Source organism: Ambystoma mexicanum, chromosome 11 (assembly GCF_040938575.1).
Source record: "Ambystoma mexicanum isolate Mex_15411 chromosome 11, UKY_AmexF1_1, whole genome shotgun sequence".
NCBI lineage: Eukaryota > Metazoa > Chordata > Amphibia > Caudata > Ambystomatidae > Ambystoma > Ambystoma mexicanum.
The window spans coordinates 204,004,219-204,014,616 of record NC_090934.1 but is presented as its reverse complement, the minus strand read 5'-3'; the positions used below and the strand labels follow the sequence as shown (position 1 = coordinate 204,014,616).

Genomic DNA, 10,398 nt, shown 5'->3' with positions numbered 1-10,398 from the left:
AAGGTTGCTAATGCTAACCATAGCGACTCTTGCGCCAGTGCTCCTGAGTCCCAATTGGTGGGGCGGACCCATTGCTATGCAGTACCAATTCAAGAATCACTGTAGCGACTCTAGTCTTGGTACTACATAATCTCCTCTTCAGAAGATTCTGCTTATCTTATTGGCTCCTGTCATTTTATCCTCGGACTCTTCACTGTTTACTTTCTGCCCAGGTCCCTTTTACACCATCATCAATTCATGTCAAGAGACTCCTCCTCTCCTCGCGCACTATCTTCATTTTGCCAGGGTACACCTCTGCCTTAAAAATGGCCATCTCTTCCTGGCCTCCATCATCTTCTAATAATGCCCTTTCTAGCGGGTGTGGTCGTTGTTGGACCATCACTTGTGCTAAGCTCTGAAACCTGCTCCCCGTCGATATCCAGAGAACGAGCAGTCTGATGACTTTCAGGAAAATGTTAAAAGCGTTCCCCTTCTAGTCTGTACAGTTCCGCAGGGCCCAGAGCCTACCCGGTTTAGGGGCTTACGTACCTTCTGGGTGTGGCACTGTTGCCCATGTTTAGTTTTGGCATTGCCTAAGCCGGATTGCTATCTTTGATCAAGTATGGCGTCACTTATTCATCTGTCTTCTTACCTTGCTGCCCTCTATTGTAACCTTATAGATTGAGCGTGGGATCATTATCACAGTATAATGGCCTGCCCCCAAGTTATGGCCAATTGTTCCAAGCGTAATGAGCCATCCTGAGGTTTAATAGGATAGTAGCAACTTGCGTTAATAGCAATTAAGTTTTAGGAGTGGTGGTGGGGAAGTAAAGCATCTCACTTTATTAGTAATTAAATTATACAAAAGGTGTGAGTAAATTAAATGTGGCTTTATTTCCTAATATGTAAATAATTAGATTGTCTATTAGGTAAGCATTTTAACTGTCAACTTGGCTGGTCTGGAACAGTTTTAGCATGTGTTGGAATCAGGTGCAATGTTAAAGTGAATATTTTTCTTTACAAAACCATGTTGTTGCTATCACTTTACAATGTTAAATCCTGTGTGGGGTATCCTGATGAAAAAACATTGCTGGCAAAATGCATTGCTGTTTGTGGAAAGTGGAGACATGCTTTCCGTTGTTTCCCAAGCTGCTCCTCAAGTCAGTTTGTCTGGAATGCAGTAGTTATTGGCGGCACTCTGAACATTCTGATTGGCTGAGAAGAGATCAATAATGACTTCAGTGTGCTAACACCACTTCCTGCCCTGCTCTTCCCCTCCCTGTAAATTGCACCAGATCACGCCCCTGTTTCTGCAGAGCCATCGCAACCTGCCAAGGCGTTGCAACACTCATGCTCCCACATATTTGACTGCCTAGGTTATTATACATTCGTACTTAAGCTCCTCCCCATCACTATACCCAGAGTTCGCTACAACTCAAGCCTTAGTAACATCTTTTACGTCACTGTTACATATTGTACCATGTAATTACTTCCTCTGCAGAATGCTTGCCTCCTGTTGCAATAGCATCAGCTTCTGATTACAATCTCCCCACCGTCATTTCCTGTCTAGACTCCTTCGCGCATTTAAGACTTCAACTAGTGCCAGCCATGGTTACTCTCCTCATTCTAAACCACTGCCACCTCCTGCTCAGCCGCCTACCCATTACTGTGCACTGGCCTCCCTTCTTGCCACGGCTTCTCCCTCTCCTTGGCCAAAGCCCTCACTTCCTGTTAGAACTCTTGGCCATCTCATGCAATGCCCCGACTTCCGGTTCGGAATTCTCCAATCATTCAGTAATGCCTTGATGTTCAGGTGCCCTACTTCCTGTTGGCTGGAACTTGGCACACTGGGGGTTATTACTGCGCAGACTCACCAGTGCTCTGGGCAAATATCATTATATCTCCGCCCATAGTGTTCTGACTTTCCCTTAGGCCTTCTCTTGGGAGATCCCATGACACATGTGCTTTGTTTGTTCTCAGGTTGCACCAGACATGAGTCTGCAGGTGATCGGAGCTGCTAATAAAGGGGCCAAAGTGGTGCTGTGGTCCCAGTCCCGAATCCCATGCCAGACCTGGAGAATCGATGCCAATGGGCACATCTGCAATCAGTTGTTCGAGCGCATGATCCTCGATGTGAAAGGTAACCTCAGCAGCACAGACCTGGCTGGAGTGTGTGCTGCCGGCAGCGGTGTCAATTGAAAGGGCTTTGGGGTTAAAGGCTTTTGGGGAGTAGGATGGAAGAATACCCTTCATTTGGAGAGACATGGAGGGGAGAGAGTGAGAGTGAGAGAGAGTGAGAGAGAGAGAGAGAGAGACTGTGTGTGGGCTGGGAATAGGGATGTAACAGTATAACGGTATACCGTTAAAGATACCGTGAACCACTTAATTGAACAATAATAACCATCACATTGTTTATACCGTTATACCGTTCATACCGTTAAGTGTGCTTTTCAATCTGATTTGGAAAGGCTGCAGTAAGCAAGTGCTGCGCAGTCTTGGTCTTGCACTGTTGGATGTGCCGTCTGTCAAGTAGTTTCAGTTGGAGCAGTTTTTAATGCCATGCCATAAACCACACGTGCCCGACACAAAATCAATATGTTAGCAATAGGAAGAATAGATACAGTGCCATGAAGGAAAAGGGTTTACTTTGGGTGGCGGCTTTGGGGTTTATATATTTATAATGGATAATGTTCTCTAAACATATGGCAATGGGGGATTTCCCTGGTTCTATCATTGAATTTACATATAATAAGTCACACTGCGAAATTCACTCATCTGTCGGTATTCCCTGCTGCCATACCAAAGGGTAACATGTCCGTGATTACTGACCACCTTTTGGCCCGCAAGTAAACTAAAGGCTGTAGTGTAAAGAGAGAGTGCATGTGTGTGTGTGTGTATGCGCACAAGCCTATACTACCATCAGCCTCCATTGATCTGTGGCATGCAGCTTATCAAGATGGCAACATGCTCATCTTCACCAGTAGCCAGTGGGGGAGCAAAAAGCATAAATGACCACTTAAGAAAAGCTATTCAGTTTGCTTTGCAAGTTATAGCAGCCACCCCGCCCCTACACACGTGTGTTTGTGTTTGGTGGAAGCAAGGCATTTCAGTGGAAAGTATGTTGAAAAGCCCAATTCTGGCCCTGGTTGCCTGGTTTTGTTTGTGATGATAAATCTGTCAATTTATGACCTTTTAGAAAATATTTGTTAAGATTAGTTAACTCCACCTGCTATACCGTGATAAACATGATGTACCGTGATTTGGCAAGAAGGTTATCGTACCGTCATAAAACTAATACTGTGACACCCCTAGCTGGGAACATTAAAATGTGTACAATTATGGCATTTTACCTCTGCCTTTGAAAACATCCTGGCATTGTGAAAAAAGCTCACAATGTCAATGAAGCGCGTTGCAGTCACAGAAATGGAAATGATGAAGCTTAGACCGAAAGGTAGCATGGTTTAAACCCTTACCCAGGCAGAGTCCGTCCCTGAAGACGGCGGGATATCCCTCCTTTCGTGAACCATCGGATTGCACCACCGCCGCTGTGCTCAAGATTGCCTCCACCGTGCCCGGTTGAAGTTGGTACTTAAGTGCCCCTTGGTCCATCCACTCTACCAATTGTGACTTTTTTCAGTATATATACTTTACACACCACTAATTCCCTCTTGAAACTCACCACACTCTATCTGTAACCCAGCACCGCAATGAGGCGTGGCCTAACGTCCAGCACCAACAGGGACCTAGCCTTTTCTGGAAATGCCTTGGTGAACACCTCAAAGAACCAGTATCAATCATCATGCCAAACCTCCTCCATTCAATGTCCATGGTGCACCACGGTCCATCACAGCCACTGTAAATTTCCAGCAGCCCCCGCGCCCCGAGTCATCCAACTCTACACCACCTTTCCAACACAGCTCACGCTTTCTCCACACCATTATGGCACATCCTGTAAACATGACCACCACTGCCTCCACTTCCCTTGCCCTGTCGGCTCCATCCAGCAGAGAGCAGAATATCCTCAAACACTCAGCATCTAATGTTGCTAACAATGAAGCTTTCTTCTAGTTGTCCCCTTAGCGATGACTCCCTCTATTGTATGTAGGTATATAACTGAAGACAATCTTACCACACTTCCCATGTGTGGGTGTCTCCCCTGGTAGCAGGTGAAGTTCCTGCAAAGGTTACACATGTTGCATGTTCCTGGACTGTGGGGGCAGATGCTGTGAACTGACTGGGTGTGCCATTGTGGCCTGGTATGGAGGCTATACACTGCCCAGAGGCATGGGAAATGGGATGCTTCCTAAAGAGTCTTCCTAGTACAGAGATGTGTAAATTATCACACACCAAGCGTGCAGGTCCATATGAAAGGGACCTAACACACACAATATGGAAGGCTGCAATAACACAGTTGCATAATTTCACTACGTATCACCCTTTTTTGAGGGAACTACAACCACTGACCTTAGTGGGGGGTCTAACACACCTGACAAGAAAGGTAAGCCAAACCCCTCTTAAAGGTAAGTAACGTGGGCAGAGCGACAAGGCTCAACTCACAGGTAGGGGTAACAGGTTGCCACAAAGGTTCAATTAGTTCGTCTTTAATCAGTAAATCAGCCGATATCTGGAGGTGAAGTGGAGGATTTACCTCCAGCAGCAAGCCGTAGATGAATCATTCACTCTTCCTCTACAAATTGGCGGATTTACTGCACTGTAATTCCGCTGATGGTAAACAGTGGTAAGTTCAGTACTGCCCAAAAAAGTGGGGGTAACACAATTACCACCACTTTTGTTCTGCACTGCCAAACTTGTAATGAAGCCCATTATCTCCAGAAAACAAAACAATGGAGTGACAGCCTTGATAGCCTTTTTATCCTCACATCCACAATATAAGGATGTTCGAATATGTATAATTAGTTAATCGTTACAAACACTTTAATGTTAGGGTGAGTGTTGTGGAAAATGCAATGAACACCTAGCACAATGTGCATTATGTACCTATGGATATAAGCATACAACTCTGTTTACCACATGCATGTTTGCCATATATAAATCAGAAACTAATTGATATGGTTATTTTAGGTTTTGATCATGCCCTCTGCTCAGTAAGACAAGCATAACATTCTCATTATGACTATATAGTGGAAGTGATCTTTAGCAATAAAACATTGTCCACTTTTACCAAGAGGCAGTTTACAACGCTTATACAGTTGAATAATGCCCCCCTTTAATAGCTTCTTTCTTTTGCCAAGAAAATGTATCCTTTTCTCTCCCAAAAGTCCTTCCTTCTTGGAATAGGCCATACTCAGATTTTCTTCTCTGAGCACTTAGCCAATATTCAATTTAACAGGCTTACCACTGATTGGTTGGTAGAGTTGCTGAATCTGTTCATTTGTTACAGTCTGCACAAACACCAACAATTAACATAAAATAGAAAATAACAAACACAATTGCAAAACATGCAGCCTGGTGTTCTGGGCCCTTGCAAGGTTTGCCAGAACCCCAGGGCCACCCACAGAGCACACCTACGCCCCCATCACTCCCTCCTATGGACGGTGTGCACTCGGCGTCATGGCGATATTGCTGCAGGATGTACGCGGTCGAGGGACTCCTCTGTTTCCCTGCGGCTCCCATTCACAGCAACTTCCTTCAAGATATCCATGCTTTTCTTCTGGTCCTGCTGCACTCAGTAACAGATGAGGTGGCTCTTGCGAGCATGCACCCGACAATGCGACTCGCACCAACAGAGAGAGAAAAAGAGAGAGCGGCATAGAGTGAAACAGAGTGAGGCCGAGTGAGTGAAAGGACAGAGTGAGAGAGTGAGAGAGAACGACAGACTGCATATTTTTTCTTATTAGTTTTTATTAAACTTATTGTTCTTTCATTAACTGTTATTCATTTATTTGCATTGTTGTTATTTTGTATTACTTTTATGAAAATATATATTTCACTTAATGTTGGATTTGTCAATTGTGCAAAATTGGTTGTAATAAAAATATATGCATGATTAGGTAATAGCATTGTTACAGGAAATGGCCTTAAGGAAAGCAATGCAATGCTGAAAGAAGATAATATAATGTCATATGATATAACATAATATATAATATTTATAATTTAGTACATATGGGATAATGTACCCTTACTGTACGTTAAAAGGATTTTGCAAGTCATCGAGTAGATCTGTAAAAGAGTGCGAGTTCCATTACAAGGATTCAGAACTGCAAGGTGACTTTCAATATCCTTTTACGTATGGAAGGGGGTATTATATTCCTTCTAATACATGACCTCTTGCTTAATCTAATATAAGAGATCTTCAAGCTGTTGGTATACATAATCAGTATAGAATCGGTTTATGATATATGATATGATATGATATGGCATTTATAATGGGCATATACACAAGTGTTTTAAGGCGCGACGAGGCAAGGGTGGGGGATAAGAGGGAAGACAGAGACAACGATCTTACTAGGCCAAGTGAGATTGAGATCGCGCAGGTGCAGGGTAGGGGGGGAAGGAAAGTGCAGGGTGAAAGGGGAGGGGGCCGTGCAATACATAGGATCAACAGTAAATAATAAATAAAATAAATATAAATAATAGGTAAAAGTGTGGCTAGCTTGTGGCAAGTGGAGGGGTAAGTGCAGACATCAAATGCCAGGAGCTGGGAAGACTGTAGGGATACAGAAACATCCCCCCCAAGTGCTGGGGTTGCCCAGGAGCAGCTGGCAGGGGCGGGGCCCTGGGCCCGGGATCAGAGGGTAGCCAGGTGACCAGTGCAGTTTCAGTCAAGAGTTCAGCAGGGGAGTGGAGGGGAGAAAGCAGAAGCAAAGAGGAAGGTCTTGAGGTGCTTCCGGAACCGGAGATGGTTCTCCTCAAGTTTCAGGAAGGCAGGGAGGCTGTTACAGAGGGAGGCTCCAGATGAAGAAAGAGATCTACCACCAACTTCTTGCTTGGAGAAGCGACTGACCATGAGGCAGTCGGAGACGAAAGAGCGAAGAGCTCGAGATGGAAGATATTTTGGAAGAGAGAGTTGGAGGTTTTGAGGCCCCCAGGTCCCAGACGGCCTTGTGGGCAATGCTGAGGTTTTTGAACTTAATTGTCGCAGCCACTGGGAGCAGGCGCAGAGATTTCATTCCTGGAGATATACGATCCCTGGGCTTGAGGCCAAGGACAAGTCTCACAGTCCTGTTCTGGATGAGTTGCAGATGGCGGAGAGTCGAATCAGGCAGATTTAGAAAGAGGCTGTTGCAGTAGTCCAGCCTAGAAAGAACAAGAGCTCTGGAGACAGTGAGCTTCTGGGGGAAGGAGAGGAAAGGAAGAATACCTCTGAGGAGGTGCAGCTGGCAGTGTGACTTCTTAGAGACATAATAGATGTGAGGAGAGAAAGAGAGAGTGGAGTCGAAGATGACCCTGAGGATTTTAGCCTCACAGGTGGGAGAAGGAAGAGGGCCAATAGAGGCCGGCCATAGAGTGACAAGAAATGAGGGAGCAGGTGTGTCGATCAGTCTTACTGGCATTGAGGCCGAGATTGTTGGCGGCACACCACTCCTGGATAGCATACAGAGATGAGAGAAGGAGAAGAGGTGGTGGAAGGGAGCCTGAAAATGAGCTGAGTGTCTTCTGCATAGCACTAAAAGTTGGGGCAGAGAGCGGCAATCCGGTGGCTAAGAAGTGCCAGGTATTGGTTGAACAGCCAGGGAGAGAGGTTAGACCCATGGGGAACACCACAGGTAGAGATAGAGATAGAGGAGAGGAAGGACCCACATTGGACCTGGGAGGGTCGATCAGAGAGGAAAGAGGTCAGCCAAGCCAGGGCCTGATTGGTGATACCCAGGTTATCACGGAGACAGTGGAGCAGGATGGCATGGTTGACCGTGTCCAAGGCAGAAGAGAGATCAAGTAAGATGAGGACCCAGGGGGTATTGGAGTCAAGGTTGGAGAGCAGGTCTTCACGGATGTTCAGGAGAGCATTTTCTGTGCTTTGGATCAATAAAAGTAACATGCAGCGTATAATGTGTTGCAAAAAATACTTTAAGCAGTTTACAAAAATGGATCGAATGCACATTTTGTGCATCACAATAAGTAATAACGTGCAGATAAATTCTTGCTCCCAAGTGTTGTACTTCAACAGTACACAAAATGAACATACTACCATACACAGTATCTTATCAGTTAATTAATATAAATGACACAGAAAGCAATTTTACAAGAAAGGAATTTGAACAGCTTGTCCCAGCTTTAATTAAGTGCTGCTGTGACAACTGGTATCTTGCTCTGTGCTGGCTGAATCAGCAGACATTGCGTTGTCACAAATCAAAAGTAATAATTGATTGCAGTTCACAAGTGATTCAATTTTCTGGTTGCAGGCCATTAGTGATTTCACAACTAGCTTCTAAAAAGAACATGATGTATAGGCTTCTATAAGGAGCTTGCAGGCTTCCATGCATTATGATATAGTATAACATGAGAAAGGAAATGTGAGTAAGAAACAACAAACAAGTGACATCTCTACTAGCTGATTGATTCTTCTTTCCCATTCCCCACAGGTGGTCAAGTCTACGATCGGGACCATGTAGTCCTTTGGGATGTGGCTGAGGAAAGACCTACGCAGTTGTGGACCATCGAAGTGCTATGAGAATTTGGAGAAGCTAGACATAGCTAAATGGGAAGGGGGTCCTTTCTCTTCTTCGAAGGCGACACCGAAAGAAGATTCCCCCGTCATTAGATGTTTCCTCGATTCACATGAAGACACTATGGGGATGTCAGACATTGTAAATTGTAAATTAATTCTTTACGAAAGTGCTACAGCCGTTGCCACATGGAACAACACATTCTGCCAGAGTTTTTTGTTGCCGCTCTTGTGGGGACCTCTCCTACATGTGGCTTGAAGACGATACTTGAAGTACTCATGGACACACCAAGCTGCAGAAAGGAATACCTCGACTTGTGGAGGTGGCCTACTAACATGCATTTGATGCAGTTTCTGTTGGCCACCACCAGCAAACAGACTGTGGCACCAAACTGTACAGCAATACACTGTTAATTTTTATATACCCTGCCACGTTACAAGCCTTATGAAGGTTTACTATGATGTCTCTTTGTACAGATTTTTTCTTTCAACCCGCCAGAGCCTGGTACCTGAGCACATTGGTGTAGGTGTGGGGGAGCAGTTGGCTACACCCCTCCACATTTTACAAATCCGTTCTCCAGTTACTGTGACCTCAGTACCCAGGACGTACAGTGGGACCCCTGACCAACTTAACAACCTCACCTTTTCATGTGTCCAGGACACCTGTCCATTGTATGTAAGTCAGTGTCTAAAACAGAAGAAACTGTAATATAAGATTATTTTCTAACTATTACTCTCAGTCTCAGTTTTTGATATTTTTATTTGTTGTATTGGAATAGATGTTATACACACACACACCTGCTCAAGCACGCACTCTCACGCGCCAACAGTCCAGTCAAATGAGTCTTCCGCTGTGTGTAAATATCGCATAAATTGAGAAATGACCCTAAATCCTCTTTAAAAACTCCAATTGATAAATGTAGCAAGATAAAACCTTTTCCTATTGGAGTCCCTCCACAAAGCTCCTATTCTCGATTCCCCAGTGTGAGATGCTATTTAGGGTGCCCTCCAATCTCTGTAGACAATGTCTAGGTCTTCTCATCCTGAATACTCTAAAACACAACATTGTCCTAATAATTATGCAACCATATCCACTGAGTGATAGCAAGCACTGTCATAGAGCGAGAGGCATAGAGCCAGTAGTGGAGGTAGAGTTTGCTGCCGGGGGGGGGTGGCCAACAGGGTGCTAGCGGGAGGCTGGTGGGTGCACTGGACACCAGCAGGGGATGCAACAGGGAAGGCTGCCCCCCCAGCTCCGCCACTGCATAGAGCAAGCTCTCTGCACCATCACAACCTCTGGTTGACTGTCTTTGGAGCCATTGAGCATGAAGGTGAAGTATCTCAGTGTTGTCCCGCGTTGATGCTTCCATGTCCAGCGGATGGGATGAATTAGAAGTGCAATTGAAATTGAGTAAGGTTGAGAAGGATAATACTGTAGACCTTCATTTAGCTTGAACGTGTGCCTGCCACCATTTCCATTTACCCAGAGTCGTCGGAGAGACTGCCATCTTTGTTATTAAAGGTTTGGTAGGCCTAGAGGTGCGGGGCAGGGAATGTTTTATTTCAATTCCATTCAATCAACTTTATTTGGTGGTTAAGCAATCAAAGGGCACACGCAATATAAAACATGTGTCAATACATTCAGCACAAGGAACCATAAGAACCCACACCTCTACCTCCTATGCCGCAGTAACCCCACTGTTTAGATTCAACAAAACCACAGAACAAGAAACCCTACGTATCCTTAGACCTCTGGAACCATCAAGATCTAAAGGGGATGTATGTCCTGCCTC

The 10,398-nt window shown here is 45.0% G+C and overlaps 1 long non-coding RNA gene across 1 annotated transcript; it reads left to right on the top strand.

The window, feature by feature from the left end:
- Positions 1-1,264: 1,264 nt before the first annotated feature.
- Positions 1,265-9,332, top strand: LOC138503254 (uncharacterized). The gene is made up of 2 exons (XR_011279593.1): positions 1,265-2,119; positions 8,523-9,332. It is a non-coding gene; the product is annotated as an uncharacterized lncRNA (long non-coding RNA).
- Positions 9,333-10,398: the final 1,066 nt, after the last annotated feature.